This window comes from Macaca thibetana, chromosome 4 (genome assembly GCF_024542745.1).
Source record: "Macaca thibetana thibetana isolate TM-01 chromosome 4, ASM2454274v1, whole genome shotgun sequence".
Lineage (NCBI taxonomy): Eukaryota > Metazoa > Chordata > Mammalia > Primates > Cercopithecidae > Macaca > Macaca thibetana.
Window position 1 is genome coordinate 84,944,573 of NC_065581.1, and position 22,417 is coordinate 84,966,989.

Below are 22,417 nucleotides of genomic sequence, written 5' to 3' on the forward strand. Positions count from 1 at the left end.
CCAAGAAGTTAAATTAAATTACATAAGTTAGCTATGGTGCTGAGGCAAGAAATTTCAAAAAAAAAATAAATGAGACCGGGTGCGGTGGCTCACACCTGTAATCCCAGCACTTTGGGAGGCCGAGGTGGGTGGATCACGAGGTCAGGAGGTCGAGACCATCCTGGCTAACATGGTGAAACCCTGTCTCTACTAAAATTACAAAAATTAGCCGGGCGTGGTGGCAGGCGCCTGTAGTCCCAGCTACTCGGGAGGCTGAGGCAGGAGAATGGCGTGAACCTGGAACCTGGGAGGCGGAGCTTGCAGTGAACCGAGACTGCACCACTGCACTCCAGTCTGGGCAACAGAGCAAGACTTTGTCTCAAAAAAAAAAAAAAAAAAAAAAAAAAAAAAAAAAATATATATATATATATATATATATGAGAAATTTAGAAATATTGAAGATAAAATTAGAAGGTCTAAGATAGATGTAGTAAGAGTTCCAGAAAGAGAAAAGAGGGAGAGTAATGAAGAGGCAATCCTTAAAGATACAATGGCTGAGGATCTTCCAAAATTTATATCAATTTATCCTATTTCTTATATGAAGAACATGAGTTGGAAGTACGATGAATACAAGACAGAATAAATAATATAGAAATAAATCCACAAGCAGACACGTTATAATGAAACTAAACAAAAAGAAAACAGGAGGGCCGGGCGCAGTGGCTCACGCCTATAATCCCAGCACTTTGGGAGGCTGAGACGGGTGGATCACGAGGTCAGGAGATCGAGACCATCCTGGCTAACACGGTGAAACCCCGTCTCTACTAAAAAATACAAAAAACTAGCCGGGCGTGGTGGCGGCGCCTGTAGTCCCAGCTACTCGGGAGGCTGAGGCAGGAGAATGGCGGGAACCCGGGAGGCGGAGCTTGCAGTGAGCTGAGATCCGGCCACTGCACTCCAGCCTGGACAACAGAGCCAGACTCCGTCTCAAAAAAAAAAAAAAAAAAAAAGAAAACAGGAGATTTTATAAGCAACTAAAGAGAAAAGTCAGCTTACAAAAGGAATAGACCATCAAATGAATGGCAGACTTTTCAGTATAAACACTTGAAGCCTGAAGCCAGTAGAATGATATACGAAATAATGAAAGAAGATATTTGTGATCTAGAATTACAAGGCTACATTATCATTCAAGGGTGAGGACACAGACATTTTTAGAAAAACAAGATGGGGTTAGTCTAGCATTCACAGAGCTTCCCCACAGGAACTTACAGAGAATTATACTTCAGCAAGAGGGAAACTCAACTCGAAGGAAGAAGCAGGAAACAAAAGAAATTGGTGACCCCATAAATTACTAAAATATGAATACATGTAAACAAACTTAGACAGTATAAAACAATAATGGCGTTGAAGATAAATTGTGGAGGGAGTTTAAATAGCAAGATAGAATTTAAATACTGTACAAAAACATGTAAGACTGAAAAAGATATGAGAGTTAAACTGTTTCAAGTTAGGCCAGGTGCAGTGGCCCATGCCTGTAATCCTAGCACTTTGGGAGGCTGAGACAGGCAAATCACTTGAGCCCAGGAGTTTGCGACCAGCCTGGGCAACCTGGCAAAACTCCATCTCTACAAAAAAAATGCACCTGTAGTCCCAGCTACTCAGGAAGCTGAAGTGGGAGGATCACCTGAGCCTGGGAGGTCGAGGCTGTGGTGAGCCATGACTATGCCACTGCACTCCAACCTGGGTGAGAGAGTGAGATCCTGTCTAAAATAAATAAATAAATAAATAAATAAATAAATAAATAAATAAAAAAAATAAGCTGGGCACAGTGGCTCACACCTAAAATCTAGCACTTTGGGAGACTGAGGTGGGAGGATCACTTGAGGTCAGGAGTCTGGCACCAGCCCAGCCAACATGGTGAAACCCCATCTCTACCAAAAATTAGCTGGGCATGGTTGTGCATGCCTGTAGTCCCAACTATTCAGGAGGCTGAGGCAGGGGAATCTCTTGAATCTGGGAGATGGAGGCTGCAGTGAGCCAAGATCACGCCACTTGCACTCCAGCCTGGGCAACAGCTAGACTCCATCTCAAAATAAATAAATAAATAAATAAATAAATAAATAAATAAATTAAAAAAATTAAAAATAAAAAAAATTCCAAGTTGCTTGCTATGTTTGGGAGAAGTTAAGGAATATTGATTAATTTTATAATTTGTTAAGTCCAATATATGTCAAGGAATTTAAATATAATCATTCAAAATAGCAACAGATGGTATAGTTTTCAAACCAATACAAATAATAAAACAAGTAACTAATTTGACAGAAATTAGGAAAGGGAAAAAAAGGAAGTTTTTTTGCAAATATCAAGGCACTAAATGGTTGTTCTCCCTTAATGTTGTAGTAATTTGTATATATTAAATATTCCTATATCATGAGATAATCATATTTGATCATTGTTATATATTTTATACTCATCTCTATTCAAAAGTGAGAATAACCTATATGTTTTATTCACATACCCCTCTAATTTTGCTATCAAAATTTTATTAATCTCAAAAAATAGTTGGGGAGCTTACCCCTCTTTTTATGATGTTGGGTGTATACAACAAATCAAATTGAATCAAATTCAATTGAATTGGTAAAGTCTCTTAGCAATTTTTTGAATAGAATAAAACTTCTTTAATCTGATAAAAGTATTTAACAAAAATTTATAGTGAACATTATATCTATCAGAGAAGAATTCCAGGTAAGAACAAGACAAAAATACTTTCTATTCTTGCTCATATTAAGCATTGTATTAGAAGTCTTAGTACAATAAGAGAAAAGATTGATTGGCATATGTCATCACTAGCAAATTATGACTGTCTAAACCGAAAATACAAGACTTGACAAACCATTAGAATTTATCAATAAGGCAAGCAATACTGCTTGCTTTATCAACAGTATCAAAACATCCAAAGTCGTCCCTTTAATCCCAGCAGGGAATAATTAGAAAATATAATTTCAAAAATATATTATTTATAATAGCAAGAAACTTTCTAAGTTACCTAAGAATAAATCTAACAAAAGTTGTGTGTAAAACTTTTAGAAAGAAAATAATAAATTTCATTAAAAGAAAAGGGATACAAATGGATGGTATCCCTTGTTTCTGCATGGGATCCGTTGTTTCTGCATCCAGAAACAACGGTTCGTATGTTTCTGCATGAATAGATTTGGTATAAATTATTCTCTAATTAACATTTGTATTCAATATGAATAAAGTCAAAATTTAAGCAGGATTTTTCAGGGAACTTGATAATCTGACTCAGAAACTTACACAGAGGGCAAATGGACAAAGACAGTTAAGGTAAATTTGAAGAAGAAGAATAAGTAGGGGGAGTGATCTTACTGCTAGCAATATTTATTATAAAGCTCTAGTAATGGAAGGAGTGGTATTGATGTACTGATAGACAAATTAGACCATTCGACCTAGAAGCAGAATCAAGTATATATGGGGGTTTGATAGTTGACACCAGCAGCATTACAAATAAATAAGAAAATATTAATTTTTGAAACAATGGTGCTGAGACAACTGAATGTCTACATGAAAAAAAATTTTATATACCACATACATGCACGCACACTTATGCGCACACATGAATGCACACACAGATGGATTAAAGACTGAAATGAGAAAAGCGAATATTAAACATGTTAAGAAAAACATGTAGAAAGGGAGATTCATAGAAAAGAGTTTCTTGAATGAGACACAAAAAATACAAGCCAAAAAAGAAAAGATAGTTAAAATTAGTTACATCAAAATGTCTAAAAAAAGAGAGAGAGAGAGAGAGAAGTCAACATACTGTCTAGGAGAATGTATCTGCAATACACGTAAAGATTAAGACCTCATTTAACTCAATAAGTAAAAGACAGAAAATAACTACGAGAAACATGGAGAAAAAATATAAACACATCATTCACAGCAAGTGAAACCTGACTGACCAATAAACACCTAAGAAATGTCCAACCTTCCTAATTATCTGATCAATTTAAGTTAAAACAACAACAAGATACCATTCTGTTACTACAAAGATTATCAAAATTAAAAAGTTGAATAACTCCAAGTGTTAGTGAGGTTGTAGGAACATTGCTGGTGGGACCATCAAAAGCATGCCTACTTTGAAGAACTATTTGGACTTGTGCAGACCCTATGATCCAGCAATTCCACTTGTACATACTTACTTGGGTCACTGCATTGCACAAACCTTGGAACCGTGCAATGAACAGCCATTTGTATCCTAAAGAAACTCTCATCAATGTGCACAAAGAGACCATTCTAAAAACCCGGAGGACAAACTTGGCATTTAGGGTTCATATTAATTCGAGATTGTCTTTCTGGCCCCACTCTAGTTTCAAGAAGTGGAAGCTGGAAATTGTAGACATATTTTGATATTTATGTAAGAAATACATTGTATGACTCCTGTCAGAAGACACACGCTGAGGAAAAAAATTTTTTTGCCCTGTATTGAAAAATCAAAGCATAAATATACATTGAAATATTTATGAAATAATGTAATGTTCTGAACAAAATAAAAAGCAATTTTCCCTTATTTTACAAAGTAGTTGCATTCCTGGAAAATTCAAAAATATTCCTAGGTATTAGAATTGTGCCAAAAACCTAAGAAAACATAACATATTCTTTGTGGTTTATATGTAAAACCGAATTAGCCCCTAGGCTCAGGTAATTATAAACAGGTGTCTTACCTCCTAAATGCCTGGCATGATACTTGACATTTAAAAGTCATGTGGGAAACAGGACAACTCTTTGTGTGGAGCACTGACCCTGGGTAAGGATGATTAGCTTCCTTGACCTCTCCCTACTAAATGCCAGTTGTGCCCCAGTCACTGAGATAACAGAAGAAGTCCTGTATTTGTCAGGGTTCCTCAGAGGGATAGAACTACTAGGATATATATATATAATATAAATATATAAATAACATATATATAATATGGGGTTTATTATAATATATATATGGGGTTATATAATGTATATATAGGGGTTTATTAAGTATTAACTTAAATGATCACAAGGTCCCACAATAGGCTGTCTGCAAGCTGGAGGAGCAAGGAGAGCCAGTCTGAGTCTCAAAACTGAAGAACTTGGGGTCCGATGTTTGATGGCAGGAAGCATCCAGCTTGGGAGAAAGACATAGGCTGGGAGGCTAGGCCAGTCTCACCTTTTCACGTTTTTCTGCCTGCTTTATATTTGCTGGCAGCTGATTAGATGGTGCCCACCAGATTAAGGATGGGAGGGCCTTCCCCAGCCCCCTGACTCCAGTGTTAATCTGCTTTGGCAACACCCTCACAGACATACCCAGGATCAATACTTTGTATCCTTCAAGCCAATGAAGTTGACATTTGGTATTAACCATCACAAGTCCCTTAGGGGATAAAAACCATTGTTCAATCTGCACCCAATTCAGACATGTTCTCCTTCCTGAAGAACTCTTTGTTATTGGCCATTTCCTTTTGTCCCCGAAATGCACGTGGCCACTGTAGCTTTTATCCCATTGTATAGCAATGAACGTTTTTACATATCTGTTTTCTCCTACAAACCATGTCCTCCCAGAAGACTAGAGCCTCAGGCTATTTTTTATACCAAGATCCTGGAAGTGCTCAATAAATGTTCATTGTACGAAACATAATTTAATGTGAGCCAGCCTTTTAGGTTTGAGTTTCTAGCGTATTACTGGATTGCGTGCTGCTTTTCTTCCCCTGCCACTTCCCAATGAAAGCTTTTATTTATAAAAAGCTGAAAAAACAAGGGGGGGCCCTGTAGCAGAAATCATCTTCAGTTTTCAAAAGTCTGTGATATACTACTGGCACCTGAGATCAGTCTCTATTTACTGAGTATCTTCATTTACAGAGAAATTAGGGTAAAGAGGGCTGTAACTCTTGTTAGGAAAATATGTAAATATATTCTGCCAACATTTAAGAAGGCCTGAATTTTGCATACATTCTTTACTTTTCTGTAAGGCACGGACTCTAAATTACCCTCCTTCTTTTGGCTACCTCTTTGTCAAGCAACTCTGTTTTGGCCAATTCTGGTCCAATATTCATGATCAAGATACACCCTGTGGGTCTAGATGAGACTTCACATCCTAAGGTACATGGATTGATGGGGTGGCCTTACTAACCGAAATAAGATTTTTCACAATTTGTAAATCATAAGTGGCATTAATTGAGCTCAAAAAAGAAATCAAGGGGATTCATGAGTAGATTTATAAATTTTCTTCTTTCTGCATTTAAATTATACTGGCATTTTAATTGCATTGTAATTGCACTTTAATTGCATGTATTTGTATAAATTAAAAAATAATTAGAGCTCTGCAGTGCTATGCAAAACTAATTTATGCATATAGACCTTTAAAGATGTACACTTGGAGACTGATTTTATAGTTCTCACTATGTTAGGCACTTTAAAATTCTCCTTATGAAAAGGTGTATAGCTATCTAGATCGCTGTGCCTTCCCACTCCTTTCTGGGACTGAGAAAGCAAGACAGACAGAGCTGGAGCTTGAATGGAGAGCATTGCTTGGTATGCATGAGACTCCAGGCTTGCATAGTCTTTTAAATATTAATTTTTTTATATCTATACATATTTTCTAGCTTAGCCCTAGGAAGTTTCTTGGCTCTGATTGCATGTGGGTGGGAAGGATAGAGGATGAGTCACTGCATTAGGGCAACCGATGAATTTTGAAGAGTGTTTCTGACACAGGTTATCATGGCAAAGTATATGTGTATTTAGGGGCCATTCATTCAACAAACATTTATTGAATGCCTACTGGGTGTCTAGCACCTCCGAGATATGGCCCCACCCAGTTTCATAGGTCATTTACCCAAAAGCTATTTGAATTTTCCAGCCTTCATTGTTAAGTGTTTAAATTTTTTTTAGAGACAGGATCTTGCTATGTTGCCCAGGCTGGTCTTAAATTCCTGGCCTCAAGCAGTCCTCCTGCATCAGCCTCCCATAGTGCTGGGATTACAAGCATGAGTCACCACACTCAGCCCAACCTTCATTTCTGTCTCCTCACTCAATATCTTCTTAGCTTTCATTGGAAACTTGAGCATCATATAATCTTGGCAAATTGTGGATTGGGCTCACCTGTATCCTGATTCTCTATTTCCTCAGAATGTGCTCTTCCCTTCATCTACCCATTGTTCCAGACAGTGCTTAGTGGCAGGTTTACTGCTTAAAAACTGCATTTTTATCTTTTTGGAAGGAAAAAGTTAAGAAACTTTGTTACTAAGAGTGTACTACTCCCTTGCCTTGAGTTTATGGCACTAAATGCTTTTGCAAGCAAGAGGATCCAGTGTAAGTTTTCTGTCTTCTCCTGTCCCAGGGCCTGTGCTGGAGCTATTACCTCTGCCTGCTGTTCTCAGTACTCCTTCTACACACGTGGCATTCATTGTATACCCCCACCTCCGCCAGAAAACTTCCTGGGTGCCCCATGTGGAATTATCCCTTCCCCCTCTCTTGCTCCTATAGCACATTCTGCATCCTTCTCTTTTGTAACACTAAGAGTTATATTCTGTGCATTCCTGATGATTGGGGACTATGTCTTGTTTATTTTTGAACCACCTGAATGCCCCAAATGTGAGACTTTGTCTCGTTTTTTCGGAGGGGGGAGGGGGAATGGAGTCTCGCTCTGTCACCAGGCTGGAGTGCAGTGGCGTGATCTCGGCTCACTGCAACCTCCACCTCCCAGGTTCAAGCGATTCTCCTGCCTCCGCCTCCTGAGTGGCTGGGATTACAGGCGCCTGTCATCATGCCTGGCTAATTTTTGTATTAGAAGAGACAGAGTTTCACCATGTTGGCCAGGCTGGTCTTGAACTCCTGACCTCAGGTGATTCGCCTAACTGGGCCTCCCAAAGTGCTGAGATTACAGACATGAGCCACTGCGTCTCTTACAGATATAACCTGAGTCTGGGATTCAAAGGGCAAACATTTTCATGTGTGTGTGTGCACATGGACGTGTGTGTGTAGTTGATAAATTGTAATTTTCTATTAAGATCCTCAAGAGTTGTTTTTATTGCATGAAAACAAGTCACTCAGCATTCTCAGGGGAATCTGTAGGCTCTGCTCTGGGTTGTGGCTGGATTCTCTGGACTTATTCTTTTGTAGAGATGCTTTTTGCAAAAGGAAACTCATCAGGTCTTAAACCATTTTCTATCAGGTAGTGTTCCAGGCTTTGGAAGCAGGGCCCTCTCTAAGAGGCATATGATGGAGAAAGAAATGGAGAGAACATATATCTCCTCTGGGCATTGTCTTTAGTGTGTCCTGGAGAGATGAACATCCAAGAAGGAATACTTTTCATTCAAGCCACGCAAATTTATACAACAGTCTTCTGTCCATTGCAAACACCTAGTCAGAGTAGGGTGGCTCTAGCCTCCTGCCAATTAGATCTTGGACTGGGCCTTATTTAGACACAGTTCCTGAGTTCCAGGAAATACAGCACTTACCTTTGGCCTAGCCAAATACGTGAGTTAGAGTAATGGTAGCTGTTGTTACAAATATTAATATATCCCACAATGTATACCATCTCAAATGCAACAGAAGTTTATTTATTGCTAAGGTAGCAGTCCAAAGCAGAGGTTCCTTGTTGGATGTCTCTTTTATGAAATGATTCTGGCTCAGGCTTCCCCCATCCTGTGGCTCTGTCAACAGCTAGGGGTTGGCATCTTCTGCATCCAACCGGTGGATGGGAAAGAGGGAGTGATGGTACAAGAATTGCTTAAAAGCCTTTGACTGGAAATAATACACATAATTTCTGTTCATATTATATTGTCTCTAGACGCAGGAGGGTTAGGAAAGTAGTCCTTGATTGGGCAGCTGCTTCCCAGTTGCCAGAGACAACTCACAACTCTGTACCATAAAAGAGGGATTCTGAATTTTGGGTTTAGTTAGCCACCAAGTTTGCTTTGCCACTTTTCTTTCATCATTTGTCATGCCTAGATGCCCATCTTGCATCAAATGGTTTCCTGCTGCTCACTGCACTTGACTCATCTCAGTGCTGTTGAACTAACTGAAGCAACCTTTGCTTCCCATTAGATAATTGGTAGGTACCCATAGCATGCTCCTGAAATGGGAGAGTTACCTAACTTCCCTAACAGGGTGTGGCTTATCTGTTCAGCTGCCATGTGCTCAACCCTTTATGGGAGGGGGAGCACGCAGACAGGCAGGTGCAGGAGCCAGGGCGAGTGCTTTGGGGCTCCGGCCCCATGGTAGTGTCTAGGGGTGGGTGCCTGTGACTCCCAAACCCCCAGTGGGTGTGTTACAGTACTCTTTTAGCTCTGCCATCCACAGATGGCTTAAGTGTTAACCAGTTCAGTGCCTGCTCATTACCCGGGTTCTCGTCTGGTGTCTAGGAAGAATCAGGTCACACTGACAAATTGAAGGATGGTAAATGCAGGGGATTTTATTGCTGGATGGAGGTGGCCCTCAGTGGGATGGATGTGAAGCTGGAAAGGGGATGGAGTGGGAAGATGATCTTCCCCTGGAGTTTGGCCACCCCATGGCCTATCTCCTCTCCGACCGTCCCCAGCCAAACTTCTCTTAATGTTCAGATACTCCTTCTCTTCTCTCCTTCTCTGCCACACTGCGCTGTTACTCTGTTCTCCTGCTTGTAGAGCATGAGGTTGGGGTTTATATGAGTACAAGATAGAGGGGGCACGGTGGGCCAAAAGGCAACATTTGGGCACAAAAATAGGAATGCCTGTTCCCATTTAAGGCTGTGGGTTTCGAAGCTTGAGGATGGGGCCTTTGCTGGGTAACTGCCCTCTCCTCCCATATCACTCCCAGCTGTCTCTGCCTGTCTTGGGCAGGAGCAGGGCAAGCTGACCTTTCCAATAGGTACTTAACAGCAGAGTGTGGGGAGCCCTGGTTGTGGACCTGATGGTGCAGTTCTCACTCTCACACCAGGCATAGCTCATCCCACCCCTTCCCACAGCGGGCATAGCACGTGCTGTGTCTTTGGTTCTCTTTGTCTCAGATGGTGAGACGGGACACTTTCCAGTGAATTCCAGGTAAGCTCGTGGTGCTTCATATAAAACAATTGCCTTGGCAGAAGGCCTCTGTGTCTCCTCCACTGATAGCTCTCAGCCGTAGGCCTCTTGGTCCTGGGGTTTTCTTAAGCAAACTGCCTTACCCCTGAGCAGACGTGAAAATGGTCCTGGTGTAACTGCCCAGCAGGTTTTCCTTGCCCACTGCCCAGACAGAGCCAATTTCTTTAGACAGGTGAATTGCAATAGAGAAAGAGTTTAATTCACACAGAGCTGGCTTTACGGGAGGCTGGAGTTTTATTATTATTCAAATCAGTCTCCCCTAAAACTTGGGGGTTGAGGTTTTTAAGGATGATTTGGTGGGAAGGGGATCCGAAAGTGGGGGGTGCTGACTGGTCGGGTGGGAAGTGAAATCACAGGGAGTCGAAGCCGTCCTCTAGTGCTGAGTCAGTTGCTGGGTGGGGGCCACAAGACCAGAGGAGCCAGTTTATTGATCTGGGTGGTGGCAGCTGATCCATCAAGTTCAGAGTCTGCAAAATATCTCAAGCACTGATCCTAGGTTTTACAATAGTGATGTTATCCCCAGGAGCAATTTGGGGAGGTTCATAATCTTGCAGCTTTCAGCTGCTTGACTCCTAAAGTATAATTTCTAATCTCGTGGCTAATTTGTTAGTCCTGCAAAGGCAGTCTAGTTCCCTGGCTAGAAGGGGATTTATTTCAGAAAGGGCTGTTATCTTTGTTTCAAAGTTATGGCCGGGTGCAGTGGCTCACATCTATAATCCTAGCACTTTGGGAGGCTGAGGCGGGTGGATCACGAGGTCAGGAGTTCAAGATCAGCCTGGCCAATAGGGTGAAACACTGTCTCTACTAAAAATACAAAAATTAACCAGGCGTGGTGTTGCGTGCCTGTGATCCCAGCTACTCGGGAGGCTAGGAATAAACAAGAACAGTTTGGAGATTAAAAGCCAGATGGAGTCGGTTAGGTCAGATCTCTTTCACCATCATAATTGTCTCAGTTATAATTTTTGCAAAGGTGGTTTCATTTGGGCCTCTGATCCTGATCTCTCTCTCCTTGGTCTCTTCAGGCATCATCCTCTTTTACAATTGTTGGAAATCACAGCTTATAGCTTACCTTGGAGTTAAAAATATGTTTAATTTGATGTTACAGAAAAGAAAATATTTCATAAGAATTTTACTGAGCAAGTACCATGTACTGTATACCATGAAAGAGACTTTGAGAAACAGGAAGGGACATACATTATGGTCTCTGCATAGCAAGAACTGCTAATCATCCAGGAAACAAAAAAATAGTACAGTGAGTGACAGGCACTAATTCTAGGATATAAACCAGAAATTAGCTGAATTGAGGGGAGATATCTTTGTTAAGTATCCTTCCTGACACTTTTCCTTGCCAACTTTCATTTGATAAAATACAAAACTAAGGCTGCATTTTGCTTACCCTTTCCAAGTCAGGTTATTTGATTTAAAAATAAAAGGAGAAAATTTTAAACTGTTGTCACTTTATCCTTTAACTTTAAAAAGAGTGCCCATTTTTTTTTCAAATCTGAGAAGTTGTACCCACATTTAATTTTCACTTAAAATCTTTTTTAGGATTAGAAATATTTATGTAATTCTTGCTCATTGTAAAAAATGTTAACAGCATTAACACATTTATAGTGAAAGCAAGTTTTTCTTCTATGTACCTCAGACTCCCTTGAAGGCAACCAAGGTTGTCAGTGACTCCTTCACTTCCAGAGGCATTCTGTGAGCCCACATGCTGGGCATTTCATTATTTTTCTTCCAACTTCTTCCTCTCCATTTGTTAGACCAGTAGTTCTCAAGTGCTATTCTACAAACACTAGGGGAATTTCTTAGAAATGCAAATTTCCTAGTCCTTTTCCCAGAAATTCTGATACTGTTTGGGCATGGGTGAGTTCGAGGAATCTGTATGAGTAACTGACCAGGTGATTCTGAAGCACGCACCCTACTTGGAGACACTGTTTTAGAAAATAATTAGGGTCTCACTGCCCTGGGGATGAATCTGGTTGAGGAATAGGAATCTCTCATAATGCCATGTCTACTTTTCAAGTCTTTGACCTTTACCAGGACTACCTTCCCTTTGGTCTCCATGGTGACACATAGAGGTCTTCCACATGTAATTAGTCTAAGGATCTTGATTCGTTCCATTGCCTCTCACTGACGGTTTGAGTGCTGTGCTGCAGTGTTATAAGCAAGGCTGAGAAAACTGAATTTGTCTTCTTTCTTCTTCCACTTGTATGATTATAGTTGACATCAGTTTTCTTATATCTCTGAGGAATAAGTAACAGTCGCAAAACTGCAGACTTTTGAGAGATGACAGTAACTTAGACATTGTTTCAGCCAGTCTTTAGATGGGAAAACTGAGGCCCAGAGAAATTAAGAAACTTGTCCAAGATCACAAAATAAATTAATGGCAGAGCTGACTAGAAGCTTGGTTTACTAACTCTACATCTGGTGCTTTTTTCTCCTTTTGGTGGCAGCTAAAATCTCAGAGTCTCCGAAAATTATTCACACAGTTCCTGTTCCCCAGTCCACCTGCCCCCTTGAAATACATCCTTGGTTCCCTGTCTCCCTAGACCTTTCGTGGGCCACACCAGCCCTGGTTGGTTGTCTTGCTTAGTGCAGTGATAGGGTGAATTATTTCTGCATTCTTGAATGTAGCAAAACTTACCTACTTGAACCTCAGGTCACCAAGTATAAAGCAATTTTGAACTGAAGGGGTTGTGGATACTTTAAGTCTCTTTGGAAACACAGGAGCTCCCAATTCTTATTATCAGCTTCCTCAAACAAAGGCCCAAGGAACAGTCCTCATTACTTTTCAGAGGTTGGGGGAGGGTTAAGGTCAGGAAAAGGTTGCTGAGTTTACAGTCTCATCCTGTCTTCCTCCTCCTATTGACAAGTCATCAGGATGGTTTATAGATTACTGCCTTACTTTAAGGCCTGTTTGTTGATGTTTGGAGACATTTATCCAATCTCAAGAAACTCAAGGGACCTGATTTCAACTTGAAATTATATATTATCCATATTTGGGATGGAATAGGCAATTTTGATGGAAAAACTCTATCAGGCCGGGGAATAAATAGGAGGGCTTTGATTTATGTACTGTGTTGAAATCATCTATATTGATTAAAACATTTTAAAATTCCTATGAATGTAATATTTTAACCTGAATATGATTCTTAACAATCCCGCCTCCTCAAATTGTATTCTTCTATTTTTTTTTAACATTTGGTAAAATATTAACTCACTGTACCATGCATCGATAATATCCCCAGAGGTTAGCCAGGAGAAATATCAGCATGTCCTTGGAGAGCTTGTCTGTCCTGATGAGAACACAAATTCTAGGACAAAAAGGCTCAGTTCCTGAAATAATTACAGTAACTTCAGAAAGGAAATTAAGTATCTATTGAAAGATACACTTAGTAGAATAGTGACTTTTCCTACACATTTAAAATTTAGATACTATATTCAGGAAAAGGGAATTTACCAGAGTTTTTGGATACAAATGATGAGAAATTAGTATTTGCAAGCCTGTAAGCACAATATAGTTTTGTACTTACATAATTAGAGCTGTTGGTGAATCACTCTGATGTCACATCTGATAGCTATAGTCCTTCAAAGGGGTATTTACATTAAGCCTGATGATAGGTAGAGGCATGGAGGCAATGAAATTCATTTTATTTGTTGTAACATGCAGCCAGTAAATTAGCTTCCCTTTAACTTACGCTATGAAATGATGCTATTTAGTTTATGTGCATTATTCTTGGACTTCTGCATTCCTGGGAAAAGGTTGTGAAAGGTTGTATTAGCTGTGCAGTGAGGCAGCACAGCATGTCCAGGCACATATTCAGGTTAAAACCCTGCTGTACACATCTGCTGTCATTACCCTTTGCATCTTTGCTGATAATTTTTAAGAACCAAAACTGTATGTTGCTATTTTTAGTCCACTTACTTTCTGTTGAGGGCGGTGGTCATTATTCTGACATTTCATTGCATATATGCCCACCCTCTTCTCCCCTGCATCAAAATAGATATGTTTTCATACCTACCACACAATCCAGCTGGGCTCAATTTGCATTTAGTTCTCTGGGGAGAGTTAATAATTTTATTTTCAAAAGGTCACTTGCTGACACACAACCTATAAAAGAGTTAGCTACCCAAGATTCTTTTCACTCATTCCTCAAATACTCGGTTTGGTTTGGTCTTTTTAATTCACTACTGAAAATCCATTGCCTCTAGGAATTTCAATATTGCATTACAGCATAACAAACTATCCAATATCACTAATGGCCTATTTAGGAATGAAATGCTTTTTTTTTTCTGGTTTTAAGCAATTTCTAATTTTGAAAGGGATCAGGCACCATCTACAAGGATAGAGTTAATAGCTCCCCGAAGGGACACATCACTAGCCAGGTCATAAAAATCATGCATGCTTTGCTCTTTCAGCCATAAGGCAAGAGGAAAACAAATACGCCTATTTTCCCTCTGCATTACCTTTGTGGTCTGAGGATGTTTGAAAAATTACAGTCATTATATTATTATTATTATTGCTGTTTTTTATAATGTTTCTGAAATATGGATTTTTATTCATGTTTATCTGTTTATATCTGGTATTTATCTATTTATGTCCTTTCCTCAAGAATTTACTCTCTAAGATGTCTTCTTTCAAAATCATATCCAAAACAGAACGCAAGTGCTGGGATGAATATAATATATGCCATTTGAGAATTTACCAGACAAAACTATTAACTGGAAGATTCAGGCAAAAGAACTAGTTAGTGAGGGAAGAAATTACTCAACAGATTTATTTTGGCTGCTCACATCGATCAGATTTGTGAGATAATAGTGTTAATTCCTTATGATAAAACACACCAATCCTTTTCTGTATTACAAATGTACCCCAGTTTGACTAAGAAAAAATCAATCTAAATGCAGTGCATTTGCTTTGTCATTGTAAATGGTGCTTGGGTAATGAGCACCTCAGGGATGGATGGGAGAACAGAGCAGTAGAGGAGGAAAGAGGAGTGGGCGGTTAAAGGCAAGGTTTAAGATCCAACCTAGAAATCAGAAGGAGGGAAGACATTGGGAAAACATTTCAGTATTCGGAGAGAGGGCCAGACAGTGAGGTGCAGAAGACCCAACAGAACTGGACTTAAGGTGGGGAGGGGGAAATATGTCATAAAGGTGTTTAGGATGCTCTCCCTATGGGGCTGCAGGCACAGGGAGAGGTGTGTATTATTAGGTGGCTACAGGCAAGCACCATGGATTCAAATCCAAAGTCTTCACCTGAAACCTAAGCAGATTTGGAAAAACTTAATTGTTATTAAGAGGAAAGGAACTGGTGTTTTTGAGCTCTTCCAAATGGGCCTGGCCTTCCACAGATGTCATCTCATTTAATACCGCACAGCATCCCTATGAAGTAAATTACAATAATAATAGCTAACATCCTTTACATGCTTAGTATGTGCCTGGCACAGCACACTAAGTGCTCATTTTGCATTGCCTCTTCCTAACAGCCCTTTCTAATTGAGGAAACAGATTTAAAGATGGGGGTAATTTACTCAAGGAATTCAAATCCAAATATGTTTGGATCCAGGAGCTGGAATTGACATCCAAATGTGTTTGATCCAAAGCCTAGACTTTCTGGTATACCATGATGCTTCCTCAGTGAGTGTAAAAAACAATGGAGATGGATAGAGAGCCAGGTTAAGTGTCAATTTGTGACAAGTTGTAGCTGGTGGGTAGGCTGAGTACCCGCCCTTTACTTGGATAGGCCACGCCTTTTTCTAAATCCCTCGCAATGAAGTCAAGGTTATGGTCAAAAGAAGTTTTTAGGGTGAGAATTTCCATGACTTATGCAGGAGCAAGAACAAGGAGTGGAAATATAGCCAGGCCCCATCCCTAGGTTACCATCTAATGGTAAATAACCAAACACACAAAAACAAATCTCCAGACCCCAAGTCTTTGAGCGGTAGTGAAAGGAATCTCAGGAGAATATGGGAAGGCTTGATCAGATGGTACTTTGGAAACTGTTATTTCATTCAGCATCCCACACTGCCTCTGGGCTTCACAACTGCCACTTAAAGAGGAGACAATTCTGCTTTGTAACTGTCGCCAAATGTGAGGAGAGGAGTGCTTCCTGGAGAATGTCTTTCTCTTGAACTCAGAGGTGGATCTGCTCTCCCCACAGCCTCCACAGGCTACTGCAGCAGTATTTGGAGATACGGCCCAAGGGGAGGAAAGGTTAAAGAAACCAAAAACCAGGGGATCAGTAGCTATAGCAACACAGTCCTCTTCCCCACACCATAGATGCCTGTGGGATTAAGAAAAACTTTCATCACTGGATTTTCTTGGCTTCTGATGATCCAGGATGTGGTTGTGGTGTGTCTGAGTGTGATTATTTTGAAATTTGAGGTTTAGAACCAGTTACCACCAAGAATGCTCAGTGGGTGGCATTGCCTGTGCTCTTTCAGACATAAATGGGAGATGTGAGCTCAGAAAGAAGCTTTTGTATCTAAAATGTAGTATTTTTATGATTAAATTATAATTTTTATAAATGAACCTTAGTTTCATTAAGCTATATTATCTCATGGCTTTCAGCTAGAATTTTGTGAGGTGCTATTAAAAAAAAAACCCATACATGAAGTCTGTAAAATGAACTTGCTAAATTCTGAACTTCAGACAACTTTCTTCTCTTCAAAATGCCCCAATCTTCATGCTATACTTTTAATTTATGATAAAGACTTTGTTATCTGCTATGATGGAAAGAAGAGAGTGGCATATGAGTTAAGACGTCTGGTTATCTGAGCTTCAGTTCAAGTTAATGCCCCAAATTTCCAGCTGTACCTGATACCCTGTCTGCTACATGAGGCACTAAACTACAGGTGACCCCTAAGGAATTTAAATGTAAGAAGTTTCAACAACTCCTCAGGAGAGAAAGCATAAGAAAAGGACGTAAAAACCATATCCCATTTCAAAGTGAAGTTTCAAAACCCAAAACACTCTAAAACGCATCCTGAAACCATTGAAGAAAATAAAATTTCAATTCAGAAATAATTAGGATTGAAAATAGACGTGTTCTGGTTAAAGCAAATGACTGGATTGGCAGAGGAGGGGGATGAACAGCCATCCAGCTGTTAGAGGTGTTTAGGAAAATGCGACACAGTAGGACTATGCCCTTGAAGCTGGGCCAGATTCTAGGTTCTTAAGTAGAGATTGTCTCTTGTGGCATAATTTTTTGATTAGGGTTCAAAAATGGAGCAAACATTTATTTTGGAGGACAAAAGAAAAATCAGTGTCTAGAATTATCCACGTGGTAAAATGTCAGATACCATGGCTTTGACAGTAACAGGAATTTTCTGTTTTGCCACTTTAGAGTTAATTTTCTTCTTCTTTTGAAATCAGGAGGAATTACAGAAACCTTTTATATCAGATGTGCAAATACCAATAAATTGCCCACCCCTACTTCTTTCTTTATCAGCTTGCCCTTTTGACAGGCGGCACACAGTAAAATGAATAAATTCAGCACATTTTCCTGTTCACCAAGCATAAATTATTACTAACTGTGGTGAGAGGCTATTTGAAAAGCTGTTTTATTTGAGAGAGGAGCATTCTTTTATCTATAAATGATTCTGTTTGAAATCAAAGTAGATATTGTCTTATCTTTGTGACCTCAGGAAACTGAACTATGATGACATATTTCCATTCTAAAGAGGGCAATGAGAAGATGCAGGCATAAGCTGAATAAACTTGACTAATCTCTTCCTGTTCTTGGTTCAGATTCCCAGTCTTTGAAATAGTAGGAGAATTACCATAGCATTAGTATGTGATATGACACCATTGTATGTTATCTGGAGTGTGTTGTAACTGGCGGGCTTCGGCTCTGGGTGGAGGGATTGGTCTTAGGGGTGAACTCAGAAATCCCTTCCAAGTGAAATGCATTACGTGTCTCTCATACCATGGCCCTTTAGTAATGGGCTGTTGCTCTGTAATTTTTGCTGGTCTTTCAGCTTTCATGCATTCAGTCACGATTTCCATCAAAGAAGCTGTGTGATTCTCACACCTGAAAGGGTTGTAGCAATTTGATGAAGTATCAGTTTAAAGTAGCACTGACAAAATGTATATCTATCAAATGATTATAGCTTTTATTCAATGACAAACAGCATGGAAATTCATAAATAGTTTTTATGCAGTAGCACATTTATTCAGTCCTCATTTCATTTGATGCCTGTCTTCTGCCTAGTGCTTTCAACGTAATAAATTGGGCATTGAACCATGAAGCTGGCATTTAGCATTAACATGTCATATTGTGCTGCTTACCATTTTGCTATTTTGTTGATTGATTTTTCTTTCTTTCTTTTTATTTATTTATTTTTTATTTCAGAAGAGTACAATGATTTCAGGATCAATGATTTCTGAAAATGAACATTTTTAATAAAGCAGCTCTGGACTGTGACTCCTAGCTATTGGGGCATTGGCATTAAAGAAAAGAGATTGGACATTTTGAACCTTGTGTGGTAAGGCAAAAAATAACACTGAATCAAAGTGTCTTGGCTTTGAGCAGGGCTGACTCACAACCTTGGCTCTCTAATTCAGAAGGAAGCAGTGCTTTGGGGGGACTGAATCACCGGCCCGGGCGGCACGTGCGTGAGGTTGAGCAGTGAGACCAACTGCTCGACAAGCCATGTTGGTTGTTCTCTCAGTGAAGTGAAAAGCATGTGAAAATTACTCATCCTCACACGTTAGGTCTTCAAATAGCCTGTGCTGTTGATCCATTTATGAGAAATGTGTAACCAGTTTTCTTAGTTCACCTGGGTGAAAGTTCGAATGACCAAAAACCCTGTGTGATAGAAACACATTTGAAATATAAAACTTTAGGGTCAGCTTTGACTACTCTTCCTTTCCTGCCAGGAAATAATTTCTTCAGTCATCCCATTTTTGCCCCTGAAATGCCTCTTATGGAAGTGACACCATGACTCTTGTTACCTCTCACCTCATCAATGCCATGGCCTTTAAAGGGCATGAAGGGGTTAGGATTCCTCAGTTGCAAGCAACAGAAACCAATTCTAGGTAATAAAATGGAATTACTGGGAGGACACAGCATTAGCAGAAGGATGGACAGTTGGGCTTGCGAATAGGTGGGAACAGGGCACCTCTGGAAGGCCAGGAAGCAGGAGGCATAGCATCTGCTTCACACAGGTTGAGTCTGGCTGGGGCCAGGGCAACTGTGGCCATGGATGATGTCTAATCATTCCTTCTGACCTTGCATCATTGGTTTATAGTGTCAAAATGACACTTTTTGTCCCTGGATGTGTTGAGATGGGAAGAAGGAAAATCTGATCCTACACCCCAGAAATTATCATCCCTCTAACACCACACATGATGGAAAGAGGTAATTATCAAAAAGGAAACTGGAGGGGCATTGGGAAGTGAGAAAGGATATTGGGTGACAATTGTCCATAAGGAGACATTTTTCCTCTTCCAACTTTTCATGTCTCCAACTCAGTTCAATTCAACAAACATTAAGTTTCATCTCTACACAAAACATTGTTAGATATTGGGCATGTTGAAAAAGAGGTTGTCTACACTTTGCTGTCAGTCATGTTGCATTTAGTGGGGCCATGCACTCTCATGGCTTTTCATTGAGGAGTGGAGATGAAGGATGGCCACATCTGGCATACATTCCATCATTGAAGGCTTCAGTAGACCTGTGAGCCATGTGAAGCCTTTGATCTCTTCTACGTTTCCCACCTGCACCTCTCTGGTGTTCTTTCTCCTTGTAAGGCTCACTACTCCCTCCGCTTCCCTTTGTGTCTTAGCCTTACTTTTAGCTATCTGCCAAACAATATCATTAAGATATTAGGTGAAAGCAGGCATGAGGGATCTTATTGGGGAGCTAGAAATGTTCTAAACACGGATTATGGTGATGGTTACACAACTCAGTAAATTTACTAAAAGTAAGTACATTTTACATTTAAAACAGGTGAATTTTATGGCATGCAAACTATACCTCAACAAAGTTGTTAAAAAGATGTCAGGTGATGATCAAGGCCAGAAAAGGCATTTGTTTGGTTGGAAAAAGCTTTTAGAAGGGAAAGAGTAAATGAGAGTGGTGGAATGATGGCAGGAGTGTTTGACAAGCCAGCCTAGGGCACCAATGGTACCAGGATTACAGAAAACCAAAGTTCAGGAACAGCCCAACTAGTGACTGCTTGATTATCTGTCACCACTTTGCTTCAGGAAACTTAGGGCTCAATGGGTGCTCCCAAGGAGCACCCAGATGCTGGTCCATGAGCTGAGACTGGGCTCCTCGCACTGCAGGAGCTTCCCTAAAGACAGGCAGAGAGCAATTTTCTGGCAGGGAAAATTGCTGTTCTGTGACCTCCCTTTTCCTCCCAATTTCTCCCCCTTCCTCTTTGGAAGTTCACCTGATGGAAGTGGATAATATCATACAATTTGAACTTTATTATTATTTTGTGGTTTTATTTTTTTTTCTTGTTGAATCTTATGCAAGTTTGGTGTCCTGATCTACAAAGGTAGGAACTCTTTCTATTTCTTTGGCATCTCCCACAGCATCTACAGTTGCATTGAAACCTTAAAAGTATCCTTCTGTTCTCTGCTGGCCTCCCCAGATTTCACTGAGCTGTGATTTGTGGGAGGGGAATATCTTCCCAAATATAAGTGTATTGGAATCAACCCTTCCTGACACTTTCTCTAATGTCCCCCCTGCTCCTCCCCTTTGGTGAATGAATCGCTAATGCAAATGGTCAAAGATTGATATTTCTTTTGGAAAATTATAAAAGGATGGGAGTATGTTCCTCCCATAGAGAATGGACACATGTCTATCTCTCTAAAAACAAATGAATAAATAAATAAAGTGGGCTCTGCATCATTTATCAGTTAAAAGGGCCACCTCCTCCTTGCTTTCTACACCAAAGCAGTCTCTTCCTATATTGATGATACTAATGAAGGAAGACAGGGATTTTCACTTTCTATTCTAGCTTTTCTACCTACAACTAGGGGGATTACTCAGGTTTCCCCTTTCCCATCAGTCTGTCTGTCCTCAAGTTGAGGTAGGAGATATGTAGCCAAACAACATTCTCCAATCTAGCTGTTCCCAGGAAGCCTAAACCTTGGGCAGAGGTGTATTTAGATAGTTGCTTAGTCTGTTATAAGGTCAATATTTGGATTCGTGTTCAGATGTCTGTTTGGGCATGTCTGCTCTATTGGCCACAGCAATGGAGAGGAAGGAGAGTGAGTAGAAGTTTGGGAGCCCAAACACTACCTTAAACCCCTAGCATGAGATAAGTCCAACAATTGGGTTAACCAGATGGTTGTGCAATTTTAGTTAAGATTGCCCTATATCTTAACTAGTAATGGTTTAGGTGAGCATCAGTTCATTCAATATGTGTGTGTGATAGAGTTTTCGTCCCCATGGCTATACAGAGCAGCAGTGGGGTGAGATTCTCAACTAGGTTCCCAAAACTGTTAACCCTAAAGCCTACATTGATTTTAGGAGGACCCTGTCACTTTGTACAAGACCTGCTAAGAAGCTTCTGAGTTTGGCCGGGTGTGGTGGCTCATGTCTGTAATCCTAGCACTTTGGGAGGGCAAGGTGAGAAGATCTCCTGAGATCAGGAGTTCGAGACCAGCCTGGCAAACATAGTGAAACTCCATCTTTACTAAAAATACCAAAAATTAGCTGGGCATGGTGGCGCACACCTATAATTCCAGCTACTCAGGAGGGTGAGGCAGGAGAATCGCTTGAACCTGGGAGGCAGAGGTTGCAGTGAGCTGAGATTGCACCACTGCATTCCAGCCTGGGTGACAAAGTGATACTCTGCCTAAAAAAAAAAAAAAAGCTCTGAGTTTGTATCCATCTATATTCTTTAGCTCCCTCCAAATCCTCTTGGCCAGTTTCAAGCATTGTACTCCCACTTATCCTGTGGCAAAGCCTACATTCACAACATGTTCCACATCCTGGTTTTCCTCCGAAACAGTTGTTAGTGACATGTTAGCAGCATAGTGCTGGAAGAAAATAGACCCTAAGTTAGTTACTATCCTTTTCAGAGGTGAAGGATGCATTTCAGCATACACCCCCATGCACATAGCTATATCTCAAAACTGGCATTTTGTCCCAAAGTTCACCCCTTCAACACCTCCACACACCTAATTCTTCAAAATACGGCTGCCTCTCTCTAGCTTACTGGTTTTGTGTCTCTCACTAATTATTTCCTCTATTGGAAACATTTCCACCTTTCTCCCTTTCTGATGGCAGGCATACTGAGAACTGGGATTTTTCAGAATCCCTGTGAGGACCTCCTGAACTCCGTGCCTGCCCCCCCAACCCAGATGGTTCC

General features: G+C 40.3%; 1 long non-coding RNA gene across 1 annotated transcript in view; it reads left to right on the forward strand.

The window, feature by feature from the left end:
• The window catches only part of LOC126952934 (uncharacterized), a 132,338-nt gene extending 111,808 nt beyond the window's left edge, over positions 1-20,530 (forward strand). The window contains exons 3-5 of the long non-coding RNA XR_007725077.1: positions 18,442-18,574; positions 19,340-19,449; positions 20,298-20,530. This is a non-coding gene — a long non-coding RNA (uncharacterized LOC126952934). The remainder of the gene's footprint in view (positions 1-18,441; positions 18,575-19,339; positions 19,450-20,297) is intronic.
• The last annotated feature ends 1,887 nt before the right edge of the window (positions 20,531-22,417 follow it).